Source organism: Dipodomys spectabilis, unplaced genomic scaffold (genome assembly GCF_019054845.1).
Source record: "Dipodomys spectabilis isolate Male_0828 unplaced genomic scaffold, ASM1905484v1 ptg000361l, whole genome shotgun sequence".
Lineage (NCBI taxonomy): Eukaryota > Metazoa > Chordata > Mammalia > Rodentia > Heteromyidae > Dipodomys > Dipodomys spectabilis.
The window spans coordinates 445423-463597 of record NW_024871038.1 but is presented as its reverse complement, the minus strand read 5'-3'; the positions used below and the strand labels follow the sequence as shown (position 1 = coordinate 463597).

The 18175-nt window shown below is 38.9% G+C and overlaps 1 non-coding gene and 1 pseudogene across 1 annotated transcript; one reads left to right on the top strand and one right to left on the bottom strand.

Annotated features, from left to right (window-relative positions):
- Positions 1-3526: 3526 nt before the first annotated feature.
- LOC122095773 lies at positions 3527-3975 on the bottom strand (annotated as a pseudogene).
- A 4030-nt stretch (positions 3976-8005) lies between these two features.
- Positions 8006-8112, top strand: LOC122095777. Its single transcript, XR_006145198.1, has one exon. It is a non-coding gene; the product is annotated as a U6 spliceosomal RNA (small nuclear RNA).
- The last annotated feature ends 10063 nt before the right edge of the window (positions 8113-18175 follow it).

Here is an 18175-nt window from a genome sequence, read left to right as displayed (position 1 = left end):
CTCAGATTAGGCCTTCTGATGGTGCTTTCGAAATGTTGAATAGATCTATCATATTTCTTGGATTTGTCTTGGATAGTTATACATTCTTTCTTTATAATATCTAGGCTGTCTTAAATGCCCAAGATTCGATCTTCTGCATGGTCTAACCAACTGTCAAGATTTTCTACTTTGTTTTTATTTCTTTTCCTTCTAATTGTTTGGCGTTGATGGCTTCAAATTGTTCGTTGGAATTTTGTTTTAGGTCTTGTATAAACTTTACTTCCTTAATTTGGTGGTCAGTGTTTCTTCTCAAATCACTTACTTGATTCGTTATGGTTTCCTTGGGCTCCCATTACTTTTCTTGCGCTCTATTGAGCATTCCCTTTGTGGTCTCCCTGAATTCATTCAGCTGTCTGTTCATGGATTCCATGAATGCCTTTATTGATCTTGCTGTATTCTCATCCCTCTCTTGCAATTCCTGTATTACTCTTTGAACAGCTTCCTCACGATCATGCAATTCCTGTCTTCCTCTTTGACTGATCTCAGCCTTCTCATGCGATTTCTGTATTTCTCTTTGACAGTTCTCAACCTGCTCGTGTGCAATTCCTATATTAATCTTTGAGTAGCTTCCTCATGCTCACAAGATTCCTGTATTAATCTTTGCTTTGCCCCCTCTCACTCTCTATCATGCTCACAATGAGTCCTTTACAAGTTTTCAATGTATTCATTCACCATGTATACCATTAGTGCTTGTAGAGCTTTTTGGGAACTCTCTTCTGGATTATTCATTAAGTATTCTGTCACCTGATTATCATGAGTCGGAATTCATATACCTGGACTTGTCATTTTCCTTGTGTTTTCCGGCTTGTTCTGCCCATTTGGTATGAAAGTAAAACCAATTTTGTGCTAGACCACTATTTTAAGGCAAGCATCAACCAGAATCCTGTAGTTGCACAGTCAAAATGACTGCACATACAATCTACTTCATCAGATACAACCTATTCATCTTCAAACAACCATGGACTAATGGGGTAATAAAAGCAAAAAGAACTTGACACACCAGAAATTATTAAGTTTAGGGAAAATTGTGGAAGAAAATAGGATTAGAGGGATGTGGAAAGGTAAAAGAAGAGTGAATTTAACCAAGTCCTAATCTCTGAGAGGGAAATGGATTGGACAGAATGATAGGAGAGAGATTTTTTAAAAATAAAGAAAAAATGGATAAACAAAAATTTAAATCTAAGAAGTGAAACACTTAAAAATTATGTAAGTTTAAAAAATGATATTGAGAGAAGATAAGGATAGGATGAGAGGAGAGGAGAAATAGAAAGGAAACATGAAAAACTAAAAAATAAAAGAAAACTAAAATTAGTTAATTGAAAATTGTATTGGTATAAAGAGATAATACTGCTATTAAAGAAATTAAGCCTAAGATGTTTTGAATCGAGTAATAAATTTCAGGAGTAAGTATGTACACAATGGGGGATAAGGTCTAATAATTGACCACAGGTATATATCTGGGGATGAGCTGAACAGCAATTAAGTCAAACAAAAAAGAAAGAGAGAGAGAAAAAAATGAAAACAATAAAAAGGACCAAAATGTCAAAAGAGATTAAACACACACACACACATCAAAAATAAAAATTATGAGAAAAAATTAACATCAAACACTTTTTTAAAAAATAAAAATTGAAAAATGGTTAAAAAAAGACTTCTTTGATTTTTGGGGTTTTTTTTGTGGGGGGTGGGAGGAATGGGAAGACCCTGTATCTCCTCTGTGTCCATAACCAGTCTCTTGGTGGAGTCTCTGGTCTGCTTGTGGTGTTTGGTTTTCCTTTTGCTTGACTGGTTTCTTAAGTCAATTATTTTCGTGCTGGCAGAAAAATGCTCTGCTTTACCCAGGATTTTGTGATCCTCTTCCCAGGCTATTCGGTGGAAGGGAGATCTGCTTTGAGTATCACAAAAGAGGGAGATGGCTGTTTCCTCCAGTGTGGAAATGCTGTGATGAGGTAGGGTTGAGGCCTTTCAGCAAACAGTAGCTTTTCCCTATGGGGCAACTCCTGAAACACTCATGGAACCCATTCTCAGGGTCTTTTTTTTTTTTTTTTACTGAGTTTCAATTGTTTGTCTAGGCTGCTGTAGGGAGGGGCAGCCTCTGGCTCTGTTAACCCTGTGAAGGAAATCACTCCTCTGAGGACACTGGTTCTTCTGGCTGGGTGGGGTGACATTCCCCTGGGTGGAGCTGAGCCTGGCAAGACATGTCTACTTCCTGTGACCTACAAAATGACTCTTTTGTTTTCTTCCAAGGCCTGAGTTGGAGCTAACTGTTCAGCCCTGTGGAGGTCAGTATCTTAGATGGAGATCTCTGGTAGTGGGGGATGGGTGGCCTTCCCTCCTCTGCTCCCTGAGAAGGAGTGAGGAGGTCAGGATTCTACTCATGACAGAGTGTTGTTTCCTGCGTCGTCTCTGGTCTGTGATCTGCAAGATGAAGATATCTGCTCCTTGTTAGTTCTTGCTGGTGTTGAGTAGAATCCGCTCACTGGCCACATCTGGGGCCTTTGTCGTGGACTCTCTCTGTAGGGATGGGGGCTACAGCCAGTGGCGCTGTCCCTACTGCCACCTCAGCTGTGGCTACTGGCAAGTGCTCAGATCTGTTATCTTGCCTGGATTTTCCCTCTTTGGCCAAACTCTCTGTACTGTGATGGCACACTTGGTGTGACTCTCTAGCCTAGGACTGTTCACTGGAACATTAAAACTGCTTTCTATGTAAGAGCTTGTTTACCCTCCAGCTTCTCCTCCTCCATCTTCCCCCAAATCTTCATGATTTTTTTTGACCAGAAAAAAATAGCTTTATTTGGACTGAGAATTGGAAAATGAGAGTAGGACCTGAGCTAGCATGTTGAGCTAAGGAGTAGAGATTACATTTCCAGAAAGCTCATCAACCAAATGGACTCTTGCTTTGAATCAAGGCAGCCTTGCAGTTAATGAAATCATTAAGAGGCCTACTGGGAATATATCTAGCTCTAAATGATCCTAGTATGCTACCTTTATAAAAAAAATACAGTTTTTTTTTATCATAATGAAATTTCCACCAACCACACGTATTACAAACAGAAATGGAAGGAAAAAAATCACATTTTACAGAATTTAAACTTGTCTTCAGCATTTAGCTCAGAGGTTTCACCATCTTCAAGAAACTGCTCCTCTGTTAAAGTCTTCAGCTCTTGATATTGGAGGCACGGCTCAATTGGTAGAGTGCCAGCCAATGAGTAAAAGCATTAGGTACTGAGCTGGAGTCCCAGTCTCGAACCAAAAAAAAAAGAAAAAGAAAACAAAAAATCGATCAACCAGGAAGGAGATGGTCTTTACTAGCCCACAGAAATACTTTATCCATTTCCCTAGCCAGTCAGGGCTAAACAGCAGGGTAAGGCTCAGATGAGGGTGGGGTGGGGATCAGAGCGCTAATTTCCCCCTAGTACAACACCACAGCAGAAGCTTGATGAGAGCAAAACTGGTGAGACTTGAGGGGAGGGTCCAGGCCCTGAATTCAGTCAGAGTCTCTGCTGGAAGAGAAGGAGGAAAAGGAGGAATGCTTGCCATGCTTGTGGTGTTTGTGCATCTTTTTATGTGTTTTCTTCATTTTCTTCAATGTTTTCTTGTCCATTGGGGCTCGTGGGCCTATGCCAGGAGCCAGGGGATTCACAGGACACATGCCAGGTGCAGGTGGTGGGCATGGGGTGGGTAAGGACCTGAGGGTTGGTATCCTGGATACTGTGGCTGTGGCACAGGGTAAGAGGGCCCACATGGAGGGAAAGCTGGGTTCCCCTGGGGAGGTCCTGGAGGAAAGGGACACCCGGGAACAGGACCAGGAGGAATGGCCGGATTTACAGGTTGTGGGCACAAAGGAGGTGGACACCCAGGATTGGAACCTCCAGGGCACCCCATGTAAGGGATACTTGCATTTTGCACCGGCTGCGCTGCATTATGATGCCACATGTTCAGGTGTTTTCCTAAGCCTTTCCTCCGGCGCCTGGATTAGACCTGTCCTCCAGAGCCTTTTCCACCTCATGATTTTTTATGAATGGTTTTTTAGTGAAAAATGTTTTTGGTGTTTATGTTTTGGTTTGGCATAAAATGAGCCTACTATTGTCTTAATTTAATAATAAAAAAAAACAACTCTGATTCTATGACAGCATAAATTTTGTGGGTAATGGTTAAGACTAGGTTGCCTTTCTGAAAAAAAATATCACCACCCAAAAAAGAGGAACAAAAGGAAAATAAATATGACAGGAAACATAAATGTTAATGGACTAGTAGTCTGCCGGTTTGCTTTAACTTTTAATCAAAAATTAAAGTAATACTTGATAATGTTTTAATAACATATTTAAATTTCTTCATTCTTGTCATTTAAGATTCACTTTATAAAGAAATTCAACAGGTGACAATGTTTTTTCATGACTTTTCCAAAGAAATGATCATTTCATCATTATAGTGTATAGCAGAATACACCCAGAAAGCTTTTAAGGAAAAAAATTTTCCCATTCTTTGGTTTGCTTCAGTCTGTATTTAAAGCTGCATACCACATCTTACCCACCCTATTGTCTGTCTTCTCATTTGAAATATTTCAATAAGTTTTCTTTCCCTGGTTTGTCAGTCAGAAAATCTTTATAAAACAACATGCTTTCATTCATTGTGCTTTTTAAAGTATATCTCACAAATGCCAAAACGAAGCACAATCTGAAACATCTGTGGATTTTTCCACCTAGAGTCCAAAGTAATCACTATCCATACTCCTTAGAACCAGCTTTTCACTGGCATTAATTGTTCTATCACTTCCATGCTTTAAAACAACAGCATTTGACAATGGCGCACATTTTAATTGGTTTACCACATCTGGTTCGTTTTCAGCAAGGACTGTCTTCACGGAAGATGGTAATAGATTAGGTTTGCAATTATGTATTTTGAAAGGGCTCTAAGTTGTGGATATAGAATATCCATTTCAGTGACTAAATATTTAAATTAAATCCTATAATGTATACTCCTTCAATTTTCTGGCTAAAGTTCTACAATCTAGATATTTTTTAAGGAAATATTGTACATGTTTCCTTGGTGACAACGTAATTGGAAGACTTAAATTTTGCTTTTTTTCTTTTTTTCTTGTGAAAATACTGTACAGAGGGGTTACAATTACATGGGCAAGATAATGAGTACATTTCTTATCAAGCACTGTAGCCTCCTCCTTTGTTTCCTCTTCCCATCCCTTCCCATCCTCCCTCCCCTGCTCCTCTACCCAATCCTCATCCCCGCCCCCACCAAAGTTGTAAAGTTCGTTTTTCCATATAACGACTTGTACATCTCATTGTTGGAATGTATCCACTTGTACCCCTATTTAAACATTTCTTTTTTCCCTTCCCCTTCACAAATTTTACCAACCTCAAATACAGTGAAAGCAGGGGTTATACCATGGGAGAGGGACATACAAAGCAACAAAGAAATAATCTTATAAATGTGTTAGAAACAATCACCTAAAAGAAAAAAAAACATTTGAATACATATATTAGGGTTCATTTCCCTAACATCAACTTATCTGACTTTTTGCATGACTCAGACATATACTAGCTATTGCAATTAAGGGAAACAATGGACCTAAGTTTCTTTGGGCCTGGCTAACTTCGCTTAATACAATTTTTTTTCCATGGAAGACTTAAAATTTTCATATATCATTGCCGTCTTAAATGAAGTGAATGTACCTGGGTTTGCATACAGAAGTTTTGGGACAGCATTAAAATTTGAATCTTGAATGGGATTTGATTGAGAATTGTGGCAGGCTTTCATGATATGAGAAGAGAAAGGCCTTACTAATACTTTAATTTGCCACATTGCTATATTAGTTTATTCAAACCCACACATACATACAGATATACAAATATGTAGTATGAAGACGCAGTCAGTCTGCAAGAAAGTATTTTAATAGGAATTCCATAAAATATTTAGTCTGCTGAGATCTGATTGGAATTTATAGCAATATCTATTTGCTTCCCCCCCTGGACAATTCGTTATCACTGGTGAGGATGTTGCCACTTGAATTTAGAATGCCCCAGAAAGACCTATGTGTTAAAGAAAAATGACTTTCCATTTCCTCCCAGACTGTGGAGAATACCTGCATAGTTCTTCTGGAGATTAAGTTCTTCAGAGTGAAACCTCTGAGAACATGCACACTCATCTACTTTCTTTTCTCTTTTAATCATTCTAGATCAAAAACATTTCTTTTTGACATACTCCTCACCTTGACATTGTCTTGTCACAGGCCACCAAAGCAATAAAACCAACTGAACATACACTGAAACCTTCAAACTTATAAATCTGAGTAAGCCTTTCTGCTTAATAAATGGACAATATCACTTATTATGATAGGTTATAAAGACATCACAGAAATCTAGTCTTTCTAACAATGTAGAGTATATAAAAATGCTTCATTATAAAATATCTAAGTCCAAGTTATATTTTGTGTTTTTGTTTCTGTAGATCCTAGGGCTTAAACTCACAGCCTGACTGGTGCTTTTGTGTTCAAGGCCAGTGCTCTACATAAAATCTGAACTGGAACTCCATTTCTCCTGGTGGTTAATTGGAAATAAGAATCTCATGAACTTTCCTATACTGGCTGGCCTATTCATATTGCATACTTTATGTAATTCCAATTCTCAGCATTATATAGATGTTCCAACTACAATATAAAAAAAACTTAAAATGTACTAAAGATATTTGTAAAGTATAAAATGAGGGAAGAATTTTCATCCTTTACAAATCTATGCAAAATGTATGCTAAACTATTGATATTTTACTTTACCTTTCCTGAAACCAGTTTGATATAGTTTAATACTTGTCACACCAACTTTCTCTCTATATTCTACTGGATATATACTTTTTCACGTGTGTTTGTATACGTATACATATATGTATCTATCTGTATATGTTCCAATGTGCATCATCGGACTTGAAACTGCTTTCTTTTGCTGTTCAGCAATGAACCTTGTCGGCTCATTCTGTGACAATATCAGTGCTCATTCTCATTATTCCTTTATTTACCAAATCATTAGCCTTCTAAAATCAGCGTCATTTCTTGGGTAAGGTTACCAAACAGCCCAACCAATATTCACTCAGAGGGTTTTAATAAAGCAATTTTTAAGGAAGAATATAACATGAAGTGACAACTACAGAAATTCCGCAGAGACCTGACATCTTTCACATTTCTGTCTTCCTTCTCTTCTCATACTTCAGAAAGTATTGACTAACACTATAAATATACTGCAAATGTAAGTTAAGGATTAGTGTTTTTTTTTTTTTTTTCCCAACCTGCAGCCTTCTTTTCCATGATTTGACATAAACTTTTGGGAGATTTTTTGGATTGTGATGGGATTCCACCCAAAACAAAGCCATGTATAGCAAGAAAGTCAATGTTTTCAACTCAGAGTATTAAACAAAAGAGGGAGAAAATTAAGGTTAGCTATATATGTTAAGCACAAATATAGGCAATATCAAGATATCTTGAAATTGTATACTTTTACTGGATAAAGTGACTCAAACCTGTAATAGTATCTACTTAGAAAACAGAGATTAGAGAATTTCAGTTCCAGGCAAGCCCAGACAAAAAAAAAAGAAGTTTCAGGAAACTCTAACCATTTGCTGGGTGCAATGTATTTTGATTGTGTTAGGATGACCACAGTCCAAGCAGGCCCAGGCATTGTGATGCTACCTCAAAATAAGCAATCAAATTACAATCTGCAGGTATGGCAGTAGTAGAGGTGCCAAAGTTGTGAAGTTCCTTTCATCGTTGCAATGGGTCTACCTGTATCCCTATTTAAACATTTTTCCCTTCCCCTCCACAAATTATGCCAACATCAAAAATATGTGCTTGTGTAATAAATGCATGATTCTAAAATTTCATGAAAATTCTTTTGAACTTACTTTTTTGTGGAATTGTCTAGTTTAAGAAAATCAATTACACTTTCTATATAAAAAATGTTCTGTGCTTAATCCGGCAGCCCATACACTAACATCGGTATGATACAAAAAAGATTAGCATGGCCCATACACATGGATGACTTTCAAATTCGTGAAGCAATCCATATTTTTACAACAACAAATGCTGAAGGGGATGGGGCCACAAGGGAACCCTACTGCATTCTTGGTGGGAGTGTAAACTTCTTCAACCACTTTGGAAAGAAGTATGGAGTTTCCTGAAACGACTCCACATAAAGCTCCCCTATGACCCAGCAATCCCACTTTTGTTCATTTACCCAAAGGATCACAAACAAGACCATACTAAAACTACCAGCACAACTATGTTTATTGCAGCATTATTTACCATAGCTAAGATATGGAACCAACCCAGATGCTCCTCAGTAGATGAATGGATCAAGAAAATGTGGTATTTATATATACAATTGCATTCTATACCTCCATCAGAAAGAATGACATTGCCCAATTTGTTAGGAAATGGAAAGATTTGGAAAAAAATTTATTAAGTGAAGTAAGCCAACTCCAAAGAAACATAGGTCCCATGGGTTCTCTTATTTTCAATAATATATAACGACAATGACATTGCTACAGAATATAAATATTTTTAAATGAAAAGGGTGTAGGTAATGACATTGTAAGTGATCTTTATACCCAATAAAGATTGGTTTAATTTCTAAAGAAATACCTGAATGAACATCATTCAGCTTCCACTGTTTATTATTCCTGGAGTAATTGCTTAAGGAGAACAAATCCACCTCAAAGCGCTCTACCACTGGGCCACCTTCCCAGCTCTGCATTACATTTTATGTGCTTAATACTTTCCTGAGATTATTCCTTTTGGATTAAATATCCCAACAAAACTATTTTTTATGATTTCTTATATGATTTATATAGATTTCTTATGCGATTCTTATATGATTTCTTAGAGATCCATAAACAAAACAGCTCAGAACAGAAAAAGAGTAGGTAAGAAGTCATAAAAAAAATACTATTATATTGGTTTTAATGGCTAAGTGTAAATAATATGTAACAAAACTGTGGGAAGATTTATTTGCTCTTTTTGCTATTCTCTCCCCTTCTCTGTAGAAAGGTTCTCACTATGAAGTGCCAAATGGTCTGGACCTTTCAAGCCTTGTCTCAGTCACAGAAGTGATGGAATTAGGGACATGTGCTCCCATGGCTGGCTTTTAGGAAGTTCACAATAAAGTAATACCAATACACATAAAGAAATTTTTGTGAGTGATGTGTATTCACTTCTTCAATTGCCAAAATTAAATTCATATGTCAAAACATCAAATTACTTACATTATAATATATGTAGTTCAACCGGCATCACTAACACCTCCATAAATCAAGTGCAAACTAAAAGCTCTACTTCAAAAACCAACATCTAAGGCAGTGTTGGAAATACAAGAAGATGCACAACAAATCTAAAGGAGTGAGATCTTTAACACTGGCAATGAGCAGTAATAGCTGAATTTTTAACCAGGCTTGAAAAGTTCGGGTGTCAACTATGTGATTAGAGTTGCAGAGTTGACCTTGGTATCAAGATTGAAGGTAAAATTCAAAGGAATCTAAGATTGCTGCAGTATTGTGGCTCGATACAGTGTGACCCTGTCTGATAATGGTAAAGCACAAAGTAGAAGCTAAGTCAGTGAAATGTATAGGAAGGATTCTCCACTGAGAATAATTGCAGGGGGTGATCATCACTCTTGCGTTGAAAATGTATAGCCCATCATTCTACTTTAAGCTTTAATGTTTTTTCTGATCTGAAGATAATTATAACATACCAATGTGCTGTGAGTGCTGAGCAGTGTAGGTGTATATTACGCTAATATATGTAAAAATCCTTACAGGTATGGAATGGCCTGACCCTGACACTTCATTCTGTGTTGTTGAGTTTCATGAACAAATGTTCATAGTTAGGCAATTCACAATCATCTAAGTCTGAATCAGGAAACTGAGATAAGACATTAGGGTCATCACTCCAGTGACATGGTCTGTGACTTATGAAATAAATAACATTATTTCATAATGTAAATGTGTTTCTAAAAAATTATGCAATACCAAATATACAAAAGGGACAATTATCCATCTCTTGTATTATCAGAAGTTAAGATACTCCTGAATTGTACTTTTTTGCTAGAGGATCACAGTATGAGTGCTGATATTTGGTATCTTTCCAGGTGCTCCTATACGTTTGTCAATCTTCTTTGAGGAAGTGTTTTTCCATAGTTTTTTTTTTTTTTTGAGGTGTTCCGAATATCAGTACTGTCGCTAACCACAACCATGGGACAGAAAAGATGATGGGATACCTGGCCAAAGAACTGAGAAATCACAGGAAGTAATAGGAAAGAAGACACCAGAGGACCAAAAGCCTCATTGCCAGCTTCTGGATCCCTAAATCCTGCTTCACATGCTTTATATTCCTTCTACTACGGGGGTGGGGTGGGGGGTAGGAGGGTTGTCAGTGGCTACAGGTATGTCCACAAACTAAGGCATTAATCTTGCTGGTGGTTACAACTATTGATATGAGATATTGTTTGTATACATAGTGATAATTGAATCCCTTATTGTTCAGGAGCAGAAGGGAGCAATAGTCATTACAACCATAACACAGACATGTATCTTGTCTACAAAGTCTTAATCTTTTAGTGTCCAACAGCTCTAAATTACATACTCTTGAGGTAATAACTCATATCCCTGTCTTCCCTTGACTGACCTTTCCAGAGTATAGCTCTCATCCTTTTGTCTGCTGTTTGAGATGGCTTCCCAATCTATCCCTTTCCAGGTCTAATAGCTTGAGTCTAGAATTCCTCACAAGTACTGTGACAGATGTATTATTTTGAAAAGGATATTTTTTTCGTAGATAGGTTAAATTTTTATATTTTATTTTATTTCAAAAATATTATACAGAGTGGTTACAGTTACATGAGTAATGTACATTCCTTGCTGAATAGTGTTACCCACTCCATTGTTGTTCTCATATCCCTTCCCACCCTCCACACCTCCCGCTCACTCCAAAGTTGTAAAGTTCATTTCCAATATAGTGTCGTGTGAATATCATTGTTGCAATGGGTCAGTCTTTGTACATCTTTCGTCACTATATTTTTTCCCTTTCCTTCTCCAAATCAGGTAAATGTATATACAAGATGGAAGGTACCAGAATCAAGACAGAGATTTCCAGGGATAAACCAATGGAAAAAGGCAAATGAAATAAAAATAAGACCTAGATACACTACTTTACCTACATCAAGGTTGATATCTGAAAAAAGACTTGTTGTTTCTATGGCTTAGAGTTAATTTCAATTAACATCATTTTGTAAGGTCAAATGTACATAGCTCTGGAACCAGCAATCCCATTCCTGGGCACTTGTGGAAATGATCTCAATGTAAACCACACAAAATTTACAACTATGTTTTTTACAGCATTATTGCTATAGCTAAGATATGGAACCAATCAAGATGCCCCTCAATACATGACAGGATCAAGAAAATGTGATATATATACACAATGGAATTTTATGCTTCTATCACAAAGAATGACACAACTCCTTTCTTAAGAAAATGGAAAGACTTGGAAAACAATCATATTATGTGAAGGAAGCCAGATTCAAAGAAACATAGGTTCCATGGTTTCCCTCATTTTTATTAATTAATATATGCTTAGGATAGTCCTGGCAGACATGTTCACTTTTAAACTCTTGAAATATTCCCTTTTTTCTCTCCCTCTTTCTCTCTCATTCCATTTGTTCTAAGTCCTGTGATGATCTTGTTGATTTTCTCCCATTACATTCATCATTGCATCTTGCGAACTACTGGTATGCACTACTGTACTTCTGTCCATTCTCCTTGTGCTTCGGCTTGTACCCCTCTCACAGTGGAGGGCCAGAGATTGGGGATATTCTCTTCACTCTTGAACTCAGACATCTATCTTTACTTTCTAACAATACATTCATTGAATTCTTTCTGTAAATTCTAATGCCTTGAAAATGATTACTGCATTTTCATGGCTTTGTTATTTGGCATCAGGGAAGTACATAAATCAATAACTGTAACTTAGGTAAAAGAAGATTGCAATCATGCCTCCGTAGGTGTTGTTCATTGGATAATGTTTACTTCAAGGTCTGCCTGCCTGCATCCTTTTCACTGTTTATTTATCAATGTAGCCTTTTCTTCTGGAAAGTATGTATTGGCCTAGTGAAGATCAATTCCTACTCTAATTAGTCATTAATTTTATTCCAACATCATTTCACAGCTCCTTCTGAGTTTCTTCAGGGTCTGTATAGTAGTGTTTCACATTCTTAGAAGTTTTAACATCGATGCATCCAATGATAAAGACACATTGCTTAAGTCACCATTTTGATAACTGAAAAGAAACCATGCTGCAACCTCACTATATAGTAATTTTCTGGTTTTAAATTCTTTAGAATTTAAAATTAAATTTTAAATTCTTTAGAATTGATGGTGGAGAACGAACATTGTGCCTGCAATTTGATCTTTTCCTAATTATTTTTAGTATCCTTTCCAATATTGTATAAAGTTAAAACATTACTACTTACCTTTAGGATTTCTAAAATGGTCAAAGTATACATTCTATTCATTCACAATTTTAACACAATAGTGTCCATTATGACCAAGTGAGAAATTTTAAACTTTTTATTTGTGGTCCGTAATGGTGGTGATAGGGAATCAAGTCCAATGCTTCATGTGTCTTAGTCTCCTGTGTGCCTCTGAGCCTGAGGTGACCTGTGGTTTTATTTTCACTCAACTGGAATAACGAAAAATTTCACTAGGAAGGAATTATTACTTGGTTACTTTCTCCAGTATCTCTCGCATATATAAAAGTAATATAATTCTACACTGACAGAAAATGGTGTTCCTATATTGTATTTATTAATAGTAAATTTTTATGTTTTGTAGCCCCAATCTTCACTAAGGTTTGCCACTTTCCTATCACTGCTTCCCATAAAACTTGACTAGATCCACTAGAAACACAAGTCCAGTCAGCCTCTTTCTTAAAAAGCCCAACCTTAAATAACCTACCCCCTGGTAGCCCTGCTATAAACTTTCAAAGGCCTGACTGAAACCAGACTCCTTCCTGAAAGCCCTCCTCTGTCATAGGGAAATCCCTCTTCCACCCCTCCCCTTCCCGGAATCCCTGCTCTGCACCACCAGAAACCAGGCCACATCCAAGAACTCCACCTGCATTGGGCTCCTCCCTCGAATCCCCACCTCATCCATCAGATACCCTGCTGCAACTACTGCCCCTAACTACTCTAGTACTGCATAGTCTTATTGCTCCCATATCCTAGTACCTGCAAGCTCCTCCCTTTCCTTTCAACCCCACCCCCAATCATCCTTCTCCCTCAAGCCCCTCCTGGTTTCATCAGAAACTCCTCCCATAACTAGCCTACTTCTAAGTGGCCTAACCTCACAAACACAGCCCTGAACCTACCTCTTCCTACAAAGCCCATCATGCTACACCAAAAACCCTCCACCTGCCTATAACTGTCCTTGAAACCGCACCTTGCTAGGCCAGAAGGTTCTCACATAGCCCATCTCCTGCCTGGAAAGCCAGCCCTGCTCCACCACAAGCCTCTCCACCTCCCACATCTACTCTCTCAATGCCCTGCCTTGCTCCCACCCCCTATTGGCTCCTTCCTCAGATCCACACACTACACCACCAGATACCATGCCCATAATTATCCTACACCATTGTAGCCCTTCCATTCCTTCTCAAAGCCCTCCTCCAACTAGCCACATGTCTCCAAGCTCTGTCCTGCTCCAGATAAACCCCACTGGAAAACCCCCACTACACTATCCAATCTCTCGACACCCACATTGCTCCACTGGAAACCACTGCACCAGTTGGCCTCCCTCTGGAAGTCTCAGCAGGCTGAACTGTAAATCCTTGTCCCTCCATAGTCCCTTTTTGAAGGTTTCTTTGCCCTACTGAAAACCCTGTCCAAAGTCCATGTCCTGCCTTGCAACACTGAAATCCCCACCCAACCTGACTTTTCTTTTAGAAGTGGTAACTGGCTACCCAAGAAACCCCATCCGAACTAGTCTAGTGCACTGCTCTCACAAAGCTCTGGTCCTGAAAAACTCCTCCAAACATTGTGACTACATCCTGCTCTGCAAGAAACCCCACCTCCACCCTAACACACTTCCCTAAGGCCTGCCATTCTCCACCAGAAACCCTGCCCCTTACTAGCCCACGTCTTCCTGGTACCACCGGGCCCTCTCAAAACCAAACTTGAAAAGCCTCTCTCTCATAGCTCTGCATTCCTACACCAGAATCCCCACCTTCTGACAGCCTCTTGCCTCCATTCCCTTCCCTGCCTTATGGGAAACCTCACCCTACATATCCCACAAGGGGTCACAGTGGCTCTACCAGCACCCCTCCTCTAAGTAATCTCCTCCTTTGTAGCCTTGTTCTTCCTTCTCAAAGCTCTGTCCCAAACAGCCTCCTCCCCAGTGACCCCATCTTCTTCCACTGAAAACCTGCCCACCTGCCAGCCTCCATGTTCAATCCCGCCTACTCCACAAGAGTCCCCGCCCCTAACAAGTCTAGTCCTTCCTGTCCCCTCCCTGCTGTCTCAAAGCCCTACACAGACTGGGCTTCACCCTCAAAGCCCCGCCCTGCTCCACCACAGAGACTGTGCCAATACCAACTCCTCCCTTGAATCACACAGGGCTCCACCAGAAACCCCACACCAGCTCACCCATGATGGTCCCATCTAGTAACTTTTATTACAAATGCGATTTTATACTGGCCATAGAATTCATACTAATCAATATGATAAGAAAGCAGTATGGCAAAAAGGCAACAAAAATTAAATAGCTATTGGATACTTTAGTCTAGTTTGAGGTTCTGTTACCAGGTAGATACACATTGTGTGAAAATGTCTGAAGGGGATTCCTCTTATTGGAAAGCATTCTTTGAAGTATCAGTGATCATGAGTGATCATTTTATTTCTAGAAAATTTGTGCACATTTGTGCCATTAACTTCAAAAAATATTCGTTATTTTAAATCCTGTGGTTTTGTTGAGGAAAGAGTATTAGTGTGTAAAGAGATGTTTTTCAACTCATCTCTCTAATGAATAATTTTGGAGTTGCCTACCTTACTATGTACAAGAGTATTTAGTAACAGAAATTCTCTACCAGAATCCACTTTGAATTTCCTCCTTCCACTAAAGTGCCCTTTGGAAAACACTGAAGTGAGATTACACAGGTAAAATGCCAGAAATAAAAACGTGTTTGAGATCATAACAAAATTATGATGAAGACCCCATCCAATGTGCTTTTAATTTTCTAACAAAAGGAACTTAAGCCTATTTAACTGCAGACTTTCTGAAGACTAGAAGAAAAAAATATAAGAAATGCCCTATCATACCATGGTTCTGAAAAAAAAAACAAAAATAAGGAAAGACAACATAATGAGACAGAAAGGAATGAGGAACTTGTACATGTGATATAGAGTGTAAAAAACACACTGAATCAGGTAAAACTAATTTTGGTCATGATGTCTGGTTGTTCAATATATTTCATTGTAAATATTGCTCTTTATTTAGCTGTTACTTAATAGAGGTCTCAGCAGGGATCTTCTCAGGTAATTGGGTAGATGGTCAATTTCATCATTGCAAGATCATCAGGATGAAAAACTCCATACACCTTAAGACACACCTGCAACAGCACTAGGCATACACTTCTATTGGTCCAACACTGTAAGACAGACCTGTGTTTTACCAAAGATTTGTATGTGGTATGCTATGTTTTATTCAGGCTGAAGAGCCAAAGTAAGTTCAATTTGAGATTAACCCCACCATCTTGTGCTAGTCTGCCCTCAGAGTAACCCCAAGAGAGAGAAAAAAAAAAACATAGGTTGTCACCAACCCTGTTGTTGCCCAAGTGTTTCAGGAACAGAAAATCCCAATAGTTCAGAGAAAGGTCAGTGAGGTTAGAGTGGACTCAAACCAATCATGTAACTGCTTGTGTGGAAATTCCCTAAACTTGTATGTTCAATACTATAAAAGCTGTGCTGATTTTGTGCTCGGGGACTCTTTGTGTCACTGGTTACCCAGTGTGCAGAGGACCAAGCTTGAGCTTGCAAATAAACGACTCTTTTGCTGTTCGCATTGGTTGTGGTCTCTGGTGGTGTTTCGGGGGTCCCAAGTCCATAAAACATTTCTGGGGGCTTGTCTGGAATCTGCCTCATAAGACCCTCCAGATGCCCCAAAAAACCCAGCTGTCAAGTCTAGGCATTGCTGTTCTGTATATTTGGTTGCCTGCAGGTTCTGTATCTGTAATTCTGGTTTCCCACCAGGTCTGTATTATGGTTGGCAAGGAATCTTGGCAGACGTGTTATAAGACTGCCAAAGTGGTCTATTAGGAGATATCCCCAGACACCTTTGGATAGATTGCTATTTAGTACAGACATTTTTTGGGAAATTTTCCATCTGTAGTCTGGCACTTCATGCAGATATTTTTTGGGAAGTTTTCCTTCTGTACTGGGAAGTATTCCATTTTTTGGGAAACCCTTTCTGTAATCTGGCACTTTCTGGTTGGCAATTTACAATGCTACAGCATGCCTTTTTAAGTTGTGTCTGTGTGTTGAGTGTTCTGTTTGTCATTTGGTGTTTATCTTACCCTTAAGCCTTGACCCAGGGGGTACTGAGAATGGGGGAGAATCTACCACTCTGAAGGGATGGCTGCTAAGGACTTATTTCCCTTGCCCCAACATGACTGGGACTTCTCTTCCACATTTTAAGGCCCTTGGTCAACAAATGTTAGTGAGATGTCACCCCATTCACTGAGACCTGAGTGTTCTCTGTTCTATATTTCCTGAGATAAGGAAGTTCTGGGTGAGAGTGGCAGGCTCATTCAGCAGACTCGATTCAGCTTGCTGAGTGAGAACAGCACAGAGTTCTGGTAGGGGTAAACTCAGCCTTTGGTTGTTGTGTTGTCTAGTTCTGTTTTAGAATTGGTACTAGTTTTTTTTTTTGTTCTTTAGAGGGGGGGATCCAGTTGTGGGGCCTGAACTCTGGGCCTGAGTGCTGTCCCTCAACTCTTCAGTTCAAGGCTAGCACTCTACCACTTGAGCCACAGCTCCACTTCCAGCTTTTTTCTCTTTGCTTATGTGGTGCTGAGGAATCGAACCAAGGGCCTCATGCATGCAAGGCATGTGCTCTACCACCGAGCCTCATTCCCAGCCCCTTGGTACTACTTTTCAATGTGGGTTTTTTTGTTTTGTGTTTTTGAAATTTATTTGAACAAATCTGGGGAAATAAAATTCCAGTCTCCAGCTGGGCTCAGTCACAGAGAAGGCTGTGTGCCTGGTTTTGACTTTTCAGCTAGTCCCGACAATGTAAAGTGCTCTTGTCTAAAATTGGATAAAAATCAAGCCAGTTTAATTTCAGGTGACACCCCCCTCCCCAGAGTTCCTCCAACAAACGGGATTCAAAAGACCAGTTGGTGAAATGCTTTGCTAAACAAGCAAGCCCTGGGAAAATGAAGCTCAACAAAGTTACTTCGTTTAAAAGAAATATTGTCTTAAATTTTTGTTTGAAAACTTTAGAAAATGTACATACAACTGATTTTTATTTTTTGCGTACTTAAATAATTGAGGTTTGAGTTGGGAAGGTGGCTCAGTGGTAGAGCACTTGCCTTACAAGCCTGAGGCCCTGGGTTCGATTCCTCAGCACCACATAAGCAAAAGAAAAAAGTCGGAAGTAGCACTGTGGCTCAAGTGGTAGAGTGCTAGCCTTGAGCTAAAGAGCTGAGGGACAGCGCCCAAGCCCAAAGTTCAGGTCCGACGAATGGACCCTCCCCCAAAAAAATCTGTGTTTGCTTTGTGTTTGTGAACACATTTATGATAGAAATTGTCAGCATGCTGTAACAATTGAGTGAGTTTAAGTTTAAAATTCAAAAGGTTATGAGGTTGGGATATTACCAGGAAAATTTTATAGAGTTTTCACATTGTTTTAAATGGTTTTTTAAGGATTGTTTAACTTGAAAAGTTGAAAATCTGTTATTTTAGAATGCATAAGGCTGTTTACATTGTAACCAAGATATCTGGCTTAACAAAAAGGAGAAACTTAGAAGCCAACAGAATACCTATCCTTAGGAGTGAAGGGTAAACAGGCGGACGTGCAGTTCAGCTGGTCATGCATG